The following is a 17,080-nucleotide window of genomic DNA, read 5'->3' as shown; positions in this document are numbered from 1 at the left end:
TGCAGGGCAACTAAGTCTGCATGCCACAACTACTGAGCTTGCGTGCCTCAACGAGAGAGCCCATGTGCTGCAAACTACAGAGCTCACACGCCTTGGAGCCTTCACACCACAGCTAGAGAAGAGAAAACCTGCACTGCCACAAGTAGAGAGAAGCCCACACACCACAACGAAAAGATCCTGCATGCCTCAACGAAGATCCCATGTGCCACAATGCAACTAAGACCTGACACGGCCAAAATAAATACATAAATAATAAATAAATCTCTTTTTAAAAAAATAAAATATTATATATTACATATAATAATGATATATAAATATTATATATATAATTTTATGTGTATATACATATGCCTATAATGTATTGAAATGTAATATATTTGCCAGTATACCGTATGAATATTGACGAAAGATTCTCCTCAATAAAATACTAGAAAACTGAATCCAGCAGCATATAAAAAGGGTATTATACCATGACCAAGTGGGATTTATCCCGGGAAAGCAGGTTGGTTCAACATATGAAAATTAATCAGTATAATACACCATATGAATGGAATAAAGGAAAAAATATGATCATGTCAATAAACATAGTAAAAGTATTTGAGAAAATCCAAAACAGCTTTATGATTAAAACACCCAACAGGGGCTTCCCTGGTGGCGCAGTGGTTGCGCGTCCGCCTGCCGATGCAGGGGAACCGGGTTCGCGCCCCGGTCCGCGGCTGGGCCCGTGAGCCATGGCCGCTGAGCCTGCGCGTCCGGAGCCTGTGCTCCGCAACGGGAGAGGCCACAACAGAGGGAGGCCCACATACCACCAAAAAAAAAAAAAAAAAAAAAAAAACACCCAACAAACTAGGATTAGTTTAAGGAACTTTCTTAACCTTACATAGAGCATCTATAAAAAACCCCACAGCTAACGACATATTTAATGGTGAAAGACTAGATGCTTTCCCCATATGATAAGGAAGAAGACAAGGATATTTACTCTTGCCACTTGTATTTAACACTGTACTGAAGGTTCCAGCCAGGGAAGACTAGAAAAGAACTAACTCTCTTTGCAGATGACAAGATATTGTAAGAAAGTCCTAAAGAATCCACTAAAAAATCTATGTCTGATGTATGAGTTCAGCAAGGTTGTGGAATACAAGATCAGTTGGAAAAGGTCAATTGCACTTCTATAAACTTGCAATAAACAATCTGAAAATGAAATTTTAAAAAACTCATTTACAATAGCATCAAAAATAAAATACTTAGGAATGAATTTAACAAAAGAAGTGAAAAATATATTCTGAAATATAGTCAAATATATTTGAAAGAAATTAAGGATTTAGATAAATGAAAAGACAACTCATGTTCATGGATAGGAAATTTAATATTGTTATGATAGCATTAATCTCCAAATTGATCCATAGATTTAATACACTTACTCTCAGAATCCAAAAGTGACTGCTTTGTAGAAATTAACAAGCTGATCCTAAAATTCATATGGAAACTCAAGAGACCCAGAATAGCTAAAACAATCTTGAAAAAGAAAAACAAGGAAGACTCACTTCTCATTTCAAAACTTACTACAAGAAACAGTAATCAACAGTATGGTGCTGACATAAGGATGGACATATAGATCAATGGAATAGAACTGAGAATCCAAAAATAACCCCCCACATTTATACTTATTTCCTGCAAGTATGTCAAAATAATTCAGTCGGGAGAGAATAGTCTTTTCAACAAATGGTGCTAGGACAACTGGATAGCCACATGCAAAATAATTATTTTGGACCCCTACCTCACACTATGTAAATAAATTAACTCAAAATGGATCAAACATCCATTTTGTACAAGCTAAAGTAATAAAATATTAGAAAAGATAAGATTAAATCTTCATGACCTTGGATTTAGCACTGTTGTTTTAGATATGACACCAAAAGCACAAGCAACAACAACAAAATAGATAAATTGGACTTCACCAAAATTAAAAACTTTTGTGTGTCAAATGATACTATCAAGAAAGTTAAAAAAAAAAACTCATGGAATGAGAGGAAAATATTAGCAATTCATATACTGGACAAGAACTTGTATCTAGAATATATAAAGTACACCTAACTCTCAATAATAAAAAGATAAATAACCCAATTTAAAAATGGGCAAAAGATCTGAACAGACATGTCTCCAAAGAAGATATACAAATGGCCAAAAAGCACATGAAAGGATGCTCAACATCATTAATCATCAAGGAAACGCAAATCAAAACAACAATGAGATACCAACTCACACCTACTTGAAAGGCTGTAATCAAAGAGACAGATAATGAAAAACGTTGGTAAGGATGTGGAGAAATCAGAACCCTTATAAACCACTGATGAGAATGGAAAATGGTGTGGTTATTTTGGAAAACAGTCTGATAATTCCTCAAAAGTTAAACATGGAGCAATTCCACTTCTAAATATATAGCCAAGAAAAATGAAAACACATCCACACAAACACTTGAATATTTATAGCAGTATTATTCACAATAGCCAAAAGGTGGAAATGACCCAAATGTCCATTAAATAATGAATGGATAAACAAAATGTGGTATTGTGGTCTATCTATACAATAGAACACAATGAATATTACTTGGCCATAAAAAAGAATACTAATTAATACATGTTACAACTTTGATGAACATTGAAAACATTATGCTAAGTGAAAGAAGCCAGTCATAAAGGACCATATATGTTTCATTTATATGAAATGTCCAATATAGTCAAATCTATAGAGGCAAAAATTAGATTAGTGGCTGCCTACAGTAAGGGTATGGGGTAGGAGGATTGAGGGGTGATAGCTAAAGGAGAGAGCGTTTCTTTTTAGGGCAGTGAAAATATTCTAAAATTGATTCTGATAATGATTGCATATATCCATGATATACTAAAAACCACTGAAATATATTCACTTTAAATTGGTGAACTATATGTGACTATATCTTAATAAAGCTGTCACCAAAAAAATTTAGATGTTAAATGTGGCAAGGTCAGGTCAACAACTTCTGAGCAGAAAGTGATAATGGTAAATGTAATATGTCTTGAAAGTTAGTCTAAATAAGGAAAAATCTAGAAAACCAAGGTGAGGAGAATCTGTACTTTCTTGAGATTGCACTTAAGGAAGGGGAATACATGAATTTCAGTAAAAAGAGCTTTAATTTAAATTACTTTATTGCCTATGTACTTAGCAATAGAAAACAGGTTAGTGATTTTTCTGCTTATATACACTTAGTTTAGCTGAATGTATATCATGCAAATCTTAACTTAGAAAACAAGATATTCTCAGAGGTTTGGAAACATGATGTCTCTCTAATAACCAGGGTCAAAACCAGATTGTCATAGGTATGAACACTAAGAGACATCTTCTTGGTAATGCATTCAGACTTTCTTCCAACATAGCTACAAAACTAGCATAAAACACTGAAACTTATGTTTTCAATATTATGACTTGCTGTGGATAGGTCAAATCATAAGCCTTGTATTTTTTGTTTTGAAAGCAATATATAAATAGATTTGAATGCTTCTTTGAAAATGATAGCTTTTTTTTTTTTTTTTTTTGCGGTACACGGGCCTCTCACTGTTGTGGCCTCTCCCGTTGCGGAGCACAGGCTCCGGACATGCAGGCTCAGCAGCCATGGCTCACGGGCCCAGCCACTCCGCGGAATGTGGGATCTTCCCAGACCGGGGCACAAACCCGTGTCCCCTGCATCAGCGGGCGGACTCTCAACCACTGCGCCACCAGGGAAGCCCAAATGATAGCATTTTAACTGTGATTCATTGGCATGTGATATGAAGTAAATATGGAGCTTTAGCAATACTTTTTATAATATAAGATCCTGGTCTGATTTTTCACATCCAGCTGTGTGATGTAGGTTTGATATTTAAAAATACATTTGTAAAACGGAAATCAATTCATCTATCATTTGGAGAACCTAAGTAGATATGAAGAAAGTAACTTTCTTTAAGAGCCAGAACAACAGGCTTTATAGGAACTTGGAATCTATAATCAGGATTTCTTGATCTATCAGGAATAATCTTTCAAGGGACCTGAACCAAGGTTCTTTTTTAGGATCTTAGTGTATCATTATGTGTACATGCTACTAAAATCATTATCTAGTGCCAAAATTGTTTACTGCTTCATATTGAGTGCTTTACATCAGGAAGAGGTTTCTCCATAGAATAGAATTTGGATAATCTTTGGCTAATGAAGACCAGGAGTTATTTTCATTGAGAACACTGGTGTGCTGCTACATGATTAAACATAAAATAATATCAAAAATTTTGTGGAAGAATAATGCCTGGAAATTCCTATAACCTGGCAACCCACTTCTATTTTCCCAAATTACCACTTAAATGTCTTTTAACTGATTTCATCTGGAATATTTTCATGGTGATTATTAGGCAAGACAAAGTGACACCTGAAATTACGATATGACAGTAGGGCTAAGCAAATTGTAAAGTTTGTGCTCTGCTGCAGTTTCCACACATACTTCCTGATTCCCTTTCCCTCCTTTTATTGCCTACACCTCCTTGACCTCACATCCATTTTAGACTTCATGCTCTCTGTTTTGGAGGAGAACCTCTGACAAATGAATTCACATTAAGATGCCAATGACCTGAAGTTTCCCATCCAGAAATCTTTGTATTTTTAACAAAGCAGTCCCCTTCCATGGAAAAAATATAACTTCAGACTTATATGAGAAACATATTTCAGGTAAAATCTTGGCACATAAATTCTGCTTAAGAAGTTAATTTAGTTCATCACTCCCCACATAATAAAAGAATCACAATTAAGCAATAAACATAACTATTAAATGTTTATTTTGATATAGCTGTTGAGTGATTAAATAAGCCTAGAAATAAAGATAGCACAGAGATACGGTTAAAAGTAGAAAGAAAAAAGTTATCATGGTACATTGCCAACACTTTTTCCACTTAGCAATCAAGAACACGGCACTAAGTGAAGTGAGTTTCTTCTCACTTATTCATTAGGAAGGGAAGAGAAGACAATGTTGAATTTCTCATGAAAATCAAATCAGTTGAATCACAAGGAGTGGATATGGGGAGAAAATAAATTAGGTTAGTGATCTGTGTTTTCCAATCTGGTGTGTGAAATGGTTTCACGCTCTGGTTTTATTTTGAATGTCCACATTACCAACAAAGTTTTAACCTCCTCTATGGTTATCCAATTGTCCTAGCACCATTTATTGCAAAGCCAATATATTTCCTTGCTCAACTGCAAGATTTAATAATTTCAGTCAAGTATCAAATATCCACATTTGCGCTCTCAATTCTGCTCACTGTTCTTTTTTCCTGTCACTGTGCAAATAACACACCATTTTAAATACTATAACTTTATTAATTAATTTTATAACTGGTAGGTCAAATTGCTCCACTTTATTCATCTTCTTCAAGAGGGTTTTGGTTATTACCAATCTTTGCTCTTTCAGTTTAAATTTTAGGATTAGTTTGCTCGAATTCAACAAAAAAGTACCCTGAAATACTGATTGGAATTTTATTAAACCTACACAGCAGTTTTAGGACAAAAGACATCATTATAATATTGAGTCTTCTATTGATTAACATGGCTTCTCTCTAATAGTTTAGGGGTTTTTTAATGTATTTAAATAAAATTTTATAAACTTATCTTATAGTTTTATGCCTGCAATATTTATTGCTAGGTACTTAATATTTTTGATGCCGTTATAATAATTTTTTAAAATTTCCCCAATATGTGATTTATTTATTTATAGTTTTATTCAGGAACAAAGGACACATTAATGATCATAAGTAACTCTTTTAATATTTAACTAATTTCATCCTCTAGCTATACAAATAGTAATTAAACCATGTCTATTATTTTTGAAAAAGACAAAACTGAAGTGTTTAAATAATCCTACCGGTGATTTTATCGCTGAGCAACAAATGTCTTAGGTTTGGTATTTTATATATATAATAAATTTTAAAATTCATTTTTGAACCATTTGTTGATAGTTTATACAAATGCAATGCACTGATATTGATGAATTTAGCAACATGCTATATTTTGAAATTAATTCAATAATTAATCCATAGATTACTATATGTTCTATTACTTTGGAACAATCATACTACCTGCAAAATAATGGACTTTTTGTTTCTTTCTTTTCATCTCTATTCCTTTTCTTTATGCCTTTCTGTGTTGTCTAGGATACCCAGTACACTATTGCATGAAATAGTTATTGTGGATATCGTCGCCATTTGCCTGATGTCAAGAGTAAGCTTTCACTGTTTCACAAATAAAAATTTGATGTTTTATTTTATGCACACCCTTTGTCAAATTTAGAAAGTTCTGTTTCTAGTTTTCTAAGAGTTTTATCACAAATAAATGTTTTATCAAACGCATTTTTTGCATTTATGAAGATAATCATATGATTTTTCTCCGTTAAATTGTTAAAGTGGTAAATTTAACCTTGTATTCCTGAAGTTAAACCCAATTTTGTGAGGATGTATTACCTTTTATAGCTGGATTTGATTTTTTAATAGTCTTAGGGTTTTTGCATTTCAATTCATGAATAGTATTGACTTGTAAATTTTCTTTCTCACACTGTTTTTTAAGTTTTTCTTTCCTTCTACTTAATTTTTTTTTTTTTCCTAGCTTCTTTGGTGATTTCAGACTTTTCTTCTTTTCAAATATAAACATTCAACACTACCAGTTAGGTCACAGTGGTTAACAATGCTCATAATCAGTATGTCTTTGATTTTTTTTCCAGTTTTATCAATTTCTGAAAGATCTCTCAAACAGTAATTGTGCTAAAATCTTCAACTATAATTGTGGAATTGTCTATTTCTCCCTTTAATTTTTTCAACTTTTATTTATGAATTACACATGTTAGACTGCTTGATATTATTCCTGTTCTTTTTATTTTTAACTCTTTTTTCTCTCTGTTCTTCAGACTGAATAATTTCCATTGATCTGTCTCCAAGTTCTCTCACTCTTTCCCCTGTCATTTCCATTCTGCTTTAAGTTGACCCAGTGACATTTTTATTTCACATATTGAATTCCTGAGTTCTAGAATTTCTATTTTATCTATTTTTATAGTTTCTATTTCTCTGCTGAGATTTGTTATCATTTCATTCCAATGATATCTTCTTTTACCTCACTGAGCATAGTTACAATAGCTGCTTCAAAGTCTCTGGTATTTCCAACATCTGGGTCATCTGGGATCATCCTTCTTTGATTATCTTTTCTCGTACATTTCTTTAATTCTTCAAATGTCAAGAAAATTTGGATTGTATCCTGGATATTGTCAATGTTGTGCTGTGGGATTCAGGACTGTGGATTCTTTCATATTTCTCCAGAGAGTATTGACGATTTGTTATAGCAGGATACTAATTGGTTATACTTAAACTGCAAGCTCTTCCTTGCCTAGAGTGGCTGGAAGCTCAAATCTCAGTTCAGATCTTCTATTTTAGGGGAACTGCTTGCAGTCTGCCATATGTAGGTGTTGTTCAGAGGCCGGCGTTGGGCAGAGTTTATACACAGGAATTTGGGGTCCCCTTCTTAGGCTCCCTCTTTTCTGGAATTTTTGTCTCACTTTCTGGAAGCCCTTCTTACTTGGGGTTCTATCCCCCGGCTGCTCAGGACAGAAAGATGGTTGACTTTCTGTGAGAGTCTAGCTGCTCACAGCGTGCTTCATCTGTAGTTACCCCTGGAGCCAAGCTATAAAAAAGCAGGAAATTTACCCCAGGCTGGTCATCTTTTCCAAATTTTAATTTCTTTTCCAAACTTGCTGCTTTTTGTTCACTCTGCAGAGCTCTCAGGTAGTTAGTTTCTATATTTTGTTATTTGGTGGGAGTTTCAGTCTGTTAGGAGTTTATTCCTCGGTGCCAGGAGAGAAACTTTTCCATATCTTAAGTTACCAAGTCATGTTTTAAGAAGAAATGCTAAATATGCCCTGGCACACCACTACACATTTATTGATGAGGGGGTAAAAGTGCTTTTGCCCACTGTTGTAGCAATGCCACAGCTGGCCAACCTAGTCACTGTCTTTTTAGGGTTGTTCCTAAAGGCAAGAATGACTGTGAATAAACTGGGGATGATTCTATCATAATCCTTTCAGATGTCCCTCACAGCATGGTTTATTGTAAATCACTGACTTTCAGTGTGGAGAACTGAATTCCTCTGAGACAGCCCAGAAACTCTGGCTTTTTTCATTGTCATCCTGGTCACTGATGGATTTATAATGTTTCAGCAGCAACTTCTCACTTTAATAGCGCTTTCTAGGTGGCAAAGGTCATTTACCTCAGAGACCCTTCAAAAGCAGTCATTGGTGTATTTTTTTTTTTTGAAGGATGGAAGGGCAAATTGCCTGAAGGCTGTACAAATCACTGTAGTTAATGTATGGTAGGATAACCAAGGCCCCTAGGAGTACTAATAGCATGTTAGAAGGCATCTAATGATAGACTGTATAGGATGTTGGACATATATTTAAATACCAAACTTGTCAGAAACATTTTTTTTCATTGTTCCCATGTTTACAAACGAAGTCATCTCAGTAAAACTTGGCAAGTCTGAAAATGTTCCAACATCCTCAAATTGGCCTGTACATCTTGTAATGATAGTTATGGGTAAGAGATAATGTTCATGATTGTAAAAAAGGTTGTGCCCTTTAGATCTGAAATCTTGTTGTTGATGGTTTTTTTTTTAAACAGGTAGCTTCATGTCATGTTTAAGTATTTTAAAGGAGTGTTTCTCAAAATATGGCCCAATAACCTCCTGCATTAAAATCTCCTGTGGTGTTGCTAGAAATGCAAAATCCTAACCTTATTTTAGCCCTAGAAAATGAAAATCACAAGTAGGGAGGATAGGAGCGATGGGACCCTTCGATTTGCATTTGTGTCAAGCTCCCCCAGATGAGTCTCACGCACATGAAAGAAAACAACTACATTAGATACTCAGGAGGATATTTTTCAACATAAAGGTGCCAGTAAAATGATGTAACAAATTCTGAGAATTTTATTCTTTTTATCTAATACATTCACTGTGTATCTCCTAAGTACAGAACACCATGCTAGCTGTTGGTGGGATATAAAGATGAATAAACATAAAGGTTCCTGTCCTGCTAAGGGAAGAGCAGAGTGCCCAGAGTAGCTTGATTAGAAAAAAAGCAAAAGGTTCTAATTGGAGTGTGATATGCAATGAATGTGTCTCAAGTCTTAATGGGTTTCTCAAGTTGTCTGGATATACATAAAAAAAGTAGTCAAGTTGATGAGGGACCACATTATAGATCCATCTCAGAGACTGCTCTAAAGTCTGAGGCCCACAAAAAGAATGGAATTCCAAAAGGTATTTCTTTTAATTCAGACTAGTTTATTTTTAAAGTTTTATATATATATATATATTTTTTTTTTTTTAAGATTATTTTCCATTATAGGTTCCAAAAGTTATTTTAAAACAAATTTCCTCAGTGTCTCAGCCAGGTTCTGAGAAGCAGAGCCTGAGACTGGGATTCATTCAATTGGTTGATTGGCAGAATGCTTTCCTGAGACACTATAAGGGAGGGAGGGTGGTGGGAGAGGGCAGGGGAAGAAGTCAGACAAACGTGTAGTTCAGAAGAGGTCTAGCCTCCGCCTTTCCTGCCCCTACATGAAGCATTCTCACAGGAGTAGGCATGTGCCACAGAGGGCTTCCGCACACCTGCACAGCCTCTGAGGGCCAGGAGCCACCACCGCCAGCCTCCCAGGCCTCCTAGTCATCTCCTGTCAGCCAAGGGTAACCCTCCCCCAAAGGGTGCAGCTGTGAGCCAGGAGCAGCCAATATTCACGTTAGCTGGGGACACGTATGCTGCCCAGTAAAGAGATCAGGGAGGAACCAAAGCATCTGCCTCCCTCGCCCAATGCCTGAAAGGCTTCTTCCTCTATGCTACGCTGACTCTGCTATTCAACTCTGCAGTCAGACTGCTTGTGTTCAAACCTCAGCTTCACCTCTTATTTGCCATCTTACAGTAGCCTCTTTGTGCCTCAGTATTTTCATCTTTAAAATGTAATTTATAAAGTTAACCATTAGAAGTCTGTGAGGAGATAACGGGATAACCTACACCAAGTATTTTCCGCAGTGCCTGGCATATAGTAAGCACTCAATACATTTTAGCAACACTAGCTATTATTTGCATTCCCTCACTATACTCCTCATTAAGACCTTGGCTACCTTGTGTCTAGGATTTTCCATCAGCTTCCTACCTGGTTTCTCTGCCTCAGACACTGCCTCCCCCTCCACCAAAATACACTAAACAGATACACACCTTTTTCAAACTGTCCTACACACATAAGCATATATATGAGTTCTCTTCTTAAAAAGTTCCTTTCATCATATCATCTGTCTGCTCAAAACTCCATTACCTCCATGATAAAAATACCCATTTTAGGGCTTCCCTGGTGGCGCAGTGGTTGCGCGTCCGCCTGCCGATGCAGAGAAGCCGGGTTCGCGCCGGGAGAGGCCGCAGCGGAGGGAGGCCCGCATACCACAAAAAAAAAAATAAATAAATACCCATTTTAGCCTGCAATTCAAGTTACTTCACAGCTTGGCTCTTCTCTGTCTCTCCAGTTTCATCTGTCTCTGTTCTTTTACACCAGTGGTTCTCAAAATTTGACCTCATGACCCCCTTTCCTTCTTAACAGTAGGTTATCTATTGATATTTACCATATTTGAAATTAAAACTGAGGAACATTGAAAAGATTTACTTACTGATTCATTAAAAATAACAATAATAAGCACATTACATATTAATAACAGTTTTATGAAAATAAATGTATTTTCCAAATTAAACAAATTTTTTGAAAAGCATATCACTTTTTCATTGTTGCAAATCTCTTTAGTAACTGGCTTAATAGAGGACAGCTGCATTCTGATATATGTTTCTGCATTCAATATGTTGATTTGGTTCAAGTATATGAAGAAAATCTGGCCTCATGCAGATAATGTAGTTGGAAAAGGGAGAAGTATTTTAAAAGCTTTACAGATAATTGTAGATATTCCTCTATGATACAACACTAATATTCAACCAGTGGTAGTTCTCAAAGATTAGCTACAGTGAGGAATCTGAAACCATATCCACAGTCTTTTCATACTTGGTTACATTAAAATCCATTGGGCTTTTGCACTCTGAGAAGATCTTTTACTTGCTCATGATTTTGATCTCTCAGACTCCCTGAAGGGTCTCAGGCAACCCAGATTTTCCTCAAACTGCACTCTGAGACCAAGTTCTACATAAGCCCTTTTCATTCTGCATCTCGTTTTTATTTATTTATTTATTTTTTAAATTTATTTTTATTTTTTTTTTGCAGTACGCAGGCCTCTCACTGTTGTGGCCTCTCCCGTTGTGGAACACAGGCTCCGGACGCGCAGGCTCAGCGGCCATGGCTCACGGGCCCAGCCGCTCCGCGGCATGTGGGATCTTCCCGGACCGGGGCACGAACCCGCGTCCCCTGCATTGGCAGGCGGACTCTCAACCACTGCGCCACCAGGGAAGCCCTGCATCTCTTGTTTTTAAAACACACCCAGGATTTTGGTTTTTATTCTGGTATAGTGGGTCCAACAGATCAGGAGATGACTGCCATTGAAAAGATAGTTTGTTACTTACAGTTCCCAAGAGGAGGGGGCATGCCATGCCATGGAGGGCCACAGGAAGCACCACGGTCAGTCAGGAGGCAAGCCAAGCGTGGGGAAAGCATGGGCAAAAGGTTTTATTGTGGTTTTCATAGAAAGGAATGGATGAGGCAGGGTAAGCAGCTGAGCAAATTTACGATTGATTACATGGTTTGAATAACTTCTGTGGGCTCTGGGCTACAGGTGCAGTCTCTTGTTGTCTGGTACCTGGCCCTGGGATGATTTAGGGGAGGGGGATAGTGTTCTGTCCTGCAGGAACCTGATGAAAGGAGGCTGAAGTGGGTATGGACGAGGGATTGATTGGTTTCAATATCAAAGGAGCGCTTGTGTTCGCAGCACAAGCATTATGGTGGAGTATCTAGGAACTATATTTTCCTTTCTTTAGCTCTAACTCAATATCACAACCTGATTTATACTTACAGATAGACTATAAGCCTATCTTATGGGTATAGTCAATAAGCCAAAAAAAAAAATTAAAGGTATTTAGAGACTAGCTACAGAAAGAGATGTATTTTTCATTTGTCCTTGTTTAAACCTCTAGATCCTTTTATGAATACAAGGATCATGAACATATTATTTTCTAATGGGGACAAGAATAGGGAACACGTGTTGAGTGTTAAAGTGGTAAAGTCATTCATTTGTTACACTTAGGGTTTCCTTTTGACATTTCTCTAATAAGGGATATGCCTAGATTCTGCTAATGTGCTAATGAATTTGGGAAGCAAAGGTTATTTCATATTAACTGGAATATGGAAGATGTTAATCTTATGACTAAAGGTTAGTCCTAAAATAGTAATTTGGTAGTAGATTAAGACTCCCATACAGCATATTAAGAAGAATAGAGCAATTTACTTGATTTTTGTGTGATATTAGTTTTCAGCACCTAAGATTTGAATCTTAGACCATGGGGATGTTTTTGGAAGAACATAGTCCTCTATTTTCTCCTAACAACTCATTATGGATATATAATCTACAAATTGATCTTAATCTTCTTTGGAACCACTTAACTTTGAGGACTTTACCAGCCTAGATTTTTAAAAAAAGTGTCTCAAGTTTATTGTCCATTGTATTACGTGCATTTTGTCAAATTATGCTCATTAAATGTACCTCTTATAAACTACAAAGAAATCTTACCCACTTACAATACATTAATATTTAGTTAAGAGGTATATGATTACTTTATCAATTCCTTCACGGTTTTACATGCTGTTTATTTTTATTTTTTTAATTTTAAATATTTATTTATTTATTTATTTATGGCTGCGTTGGGTCTTTGTTGCTGCACACGGGCTTTCTCTAGTTGTAGCGAGCTGGGGCTACTCTTCCTGGCAGTGCACGGATTTCTCATTACAGTGGCTTCTCTTCTTGTTAAGCATGGGCTCTAGGTGCATGGGCTTCAGTATTTGTGGCGTGCGGGTTCAGTATTTGTGGCTCGCGGGCTCTAGGGCGCAGGCTCAGTAGTTGTGGCACATAGGCTTGGTTGCTCCACGGCACATGGGATCTTCCTGGACCAGGGCTCGAACCCGTGTCCCCTGCATTGGCAGGCAGATCCTTAACCACTGAGCCACTACGGAAGTCCCCATGCTGTTTATTTTTTAAATGAAGATTATAATGCTTAATCTTTACTAAATTTTTATAAGCAAATGAAGTATTGCATGACAGCATTTTTGAAAAATAATGCCATGTACATATGAACTACAGTTTATGAACTCTGACCATATTCCTACTTAATGTCTATCTTTCTTAAATTATAGACTTACTCATTTGGCTGGTTTTCAGATAGTAGACCTCATATAGTTTATCACTCTGGTGATTCCTTTCTGGATATTTTTGAGAGTCATTATATTTGTCAAGTGCCATATAACTAGAACCATAAAACATATTTCCACAGCTATTAGAGTATGGTTTTATAAAAAAGTAAGTAGATGTTTTCTGCATTATTTCTGAACGTCTTCTCCATTTAAAAATCTTAAATACCTTACACAGTGGATGGTCATCCACCACTGCATTTGCTTGTCATGTAAGCTCAACAGTGTCACTTGCTATTTATGGCACTTCTACTTTAGCATCCAATAATGTTTAAATTTATTATTCAATTTGTTGAATAAAGCAATTTAGCCTAGTAGGGTGATAAATAGAAATAGTAAAATGTCCCCCTCCCTCCTCAAAAAACTCCTTTCAATTCTTGCCCCTGATCTTCTCCTATAGGATTGCACTGGTATCTCTAGGAGGGAGACCTACAGTTAGCTTGGATATGCCCTCCTTTGTTATATTGACCCTATGATAATTACAACTTCTTCCCTTATTTTTTCTTAAATTGGGCCCATCATCTTTATAGAATTCCTTTTTATTTCTAGTCCAATGACTTCAGCTACTGAAATAATCTACATTGTTTAAAATGTGCTAGGTTCACACCTGCGTTTATACATTTGCCCTGAATTTCCCTCCCAGATTAAGTTGGGGGGCTTGATGAGCCAGGGCTGGTTTAATGTGTGAGGGTAACAGAATTTGATGTCCAGGAAGATCTGAAACACAGAACTGACAGCAAAACTGGAGCAAGCCTGGGAGAGAGTTGAACTGATATGAGTGTTGAATTTGCTTGTTGCTAACTGAAGGGACAGTTAGAAGGGACACAGCAGAGAGGAGGATGCTGGGAATGAGGCACACGTTGGAATCAGAGACACTGAGTGCAACAAGCGGGTTCATAAGAGAAAGCAGGAGGGAGACGCCAAGAAAGATTCCTCAAGGGGCTTAAGGATAGCCACGGGGATTCCAGTAGGACGTCTGAGGCCCTGCCTGTGGGTGGAATCGAGCGGTTCAGGACACTGAGACTGTTCAGGTGCATTTGTTCAGCCAATAGTTGTTTGCACATCCGCTGAGCCAGGTGCAGGTAATACAATGAATACTAAGTTGTAGCTCTTAACACATTAAAGAGCTATTATTTTATATTACATACAACTTTTTTTTGGTGCAAACAAAAGAAGTTTTTTTTAGGACATCTGTCTCTATTCTTAATCTGAGATCTATAAAATATCTTATTAAAAATGTGAATATACTGGGCTTCCCTAGTGGTGCAGTGGTTGTGAGTCCTCCTGCCGATGCAGGGGACACGGGTTCGTGCCCCGGTCCGGAAAGATCCCACATGCTGCGGAGCTGCTAGGCCTGTGAGCGATGGCCGCTGAGCCTGCGCGTCCAGAGCCTGGCCCGTGTACCGCAAAAAAAAAAAAAAAAAAAAAATGTGAGTATACTTGTGGACAATATGGTGACTCCCTGCAACAAACGTGATTTCTTGTTCTTTACATAAATCTTTGAAATGCCCTTGAATTGACAATTTCCCTTGACTAGAAAGAATAGATAACTTTGACTAAAGTAAGAATAAAATAAGACATTTGGGAAAAAGCAACCTAAGCTGCTGCATGCTAGGTTAAAAGGCATGTATTAATTATGACCAAGAAAGGGATCTTAGAATTTTGAAGTTGGCTTTCTAAAGCTGTTTGTTCATGCTCAAGATCCTCAAGAAATTACTGGAAACCAAAAATGAAAATATAATCCTACCTGGTAAGTCTCTACTTGGAATGTTTCACTTTAAGTAACACTACAGTGATTATAGAAAGGATCAAAAAAGAGAACCCAAACGGGACAAGAGACAAAGACAGTTATTTTTTAAAAAAATATCTATTATTTTAGGGGCTTCCCTGGGGCGCAGTGGTTGAGAGTCTGCCTGCCAATGCAGGGGACATGGGTTCGAGCGCTGGTCTGGGAGGATCCCACATGCCGCGGAGCAACTGGGCCCGTGAGCCACAATTACTGAGCCTGCGCGTCTGGAGCCTGTGCTCCGCAACAAGAGGGGCCGTGACAGTGAGAGGCCCGCGCACCACGATGAAGAGTGGCCCCTGCTTGCCACAACTAGAGAAAGCCCTCACACAGAAACGAAGACCCAACACAGCCATAAATAAATAAATAAATAAAATTTTAAAAAAATCTCTTATTTTAGAAAAAGAAAGATTTAAAAATATAGGATCTTAGGAGGATATAAAAATAATAAATTCAGAATAAATACTGAATACTAAAATTAGGCTTCACTCTTTAAAGCTAAAAGAGGTAAATTTTAGAATAACTAAAAACGGCTACTCCACATACTGAGTGAAGTATGTCAGACAGAGAAAGGCAAATATCGTATGATATCGCTTATATGTGAAATCTAAAAAAAGGGTACAAATGAACTTATTTACAAAACAAAAGTAGAGTCACAGACGTAGAAAGCAAATTTATGGTTACCAGTGGGTAAGGGGGGGAGGGATAAATTGGGAGAATGGGATTGACATATACACACTACTATATATAAAATAGATAACTGATAAGAATCTACTGTATATCACAGGGAACTCAATACTCTGTAAATGGCCTATATGGGAAAAGAATCTTTTTAAAAAAAGAGTGGATATATGTATATGTATAACTGATTCATTTTGCTGTACACCTGAAACTAACACAAACTTGTAAATCAATTATACTCCAATAAAAATTTTTTTAAAAGACCCAACTACTCCATAGCATGCATAAATTGTGGCTGTATATTGCCTGAAAGTGACGTTTTAAACCTCAAATGCATGTTGAGATTTTACCTGTCTTTAGTGCCCAGCCCAGATAACTGCTCTTCTGACTGTACCTCTGCAGCACTTCATGGAGTGCTGGTCATTGTAGGCATAATAAACATTGCTGAATGACCAGCACAAATGAAATTAAGTATAAATAAATACTATCTTTACATTAAAACTAAAAAGGAGTTAATTTGTTACAGTCTCGTGATGAAGAATAAGTAAATATTGATATTTAAAACAGCACATCCTGGTTTATTGACATTCATTGGCAAAATGAATTTGTCAGCAAATACTTTTTATTAAACTCAATGTAGGAAACATACAAATTTGGTATACTATAATGAGGTATTATTCATATAACTTGTTAAGGTAGATAGAAAGGGCAATGTTTTAAATTGGCCAAATTGGATTCCTGCAATTTGTTTCAATATTTGCTTCCGTATTTTGTAGTTAAGGCCATTCTGTTGATAGGAAGTTAAACAATGCCGCCACCTACTGTGCAGGGTATGGTAATAAAGATGATAAAAGGAGAAATAAGTAATTCTCCAGTTTTAAGTTAGTTATGAAGTAATAAGCTAATTTTTGGTGTAATTACATTATACCACTCTTCAATTGTATTTTCAATAAACAATATTACTGAATAGAATCAACCAATCCTGCTGAGAGTCCTGTGAGCTAGGCCTTTGTGGCCATGGGCCTTTTTTTTTTTTTTTTGCTTTTTAAATTTTATTTACTTATTTTTTAACATCTTTATTGGAGTATAATTGCTTTACATTGTTGTGTTAGTTTCTGCTGTATAACAAAGTGAATCATCTATACGT

Source organism: Physeter macrocephalus, chromosome 2 (assembly GCF_002837175.3).
Source record: "Physeter macrocephalus isolate SW-GA chromosome 2, ASM283717v5, whole genome shotgun sequence".
Classification (NCBI taxonomy): Eukaryota; Metazoa; Chordata; class Mammalia; order Artiodactyla; family Physeteridae; genus Physeter; species Physeter macrocephalus.
Note: the sequence above shows the minus strand (reverse complement) of the source record.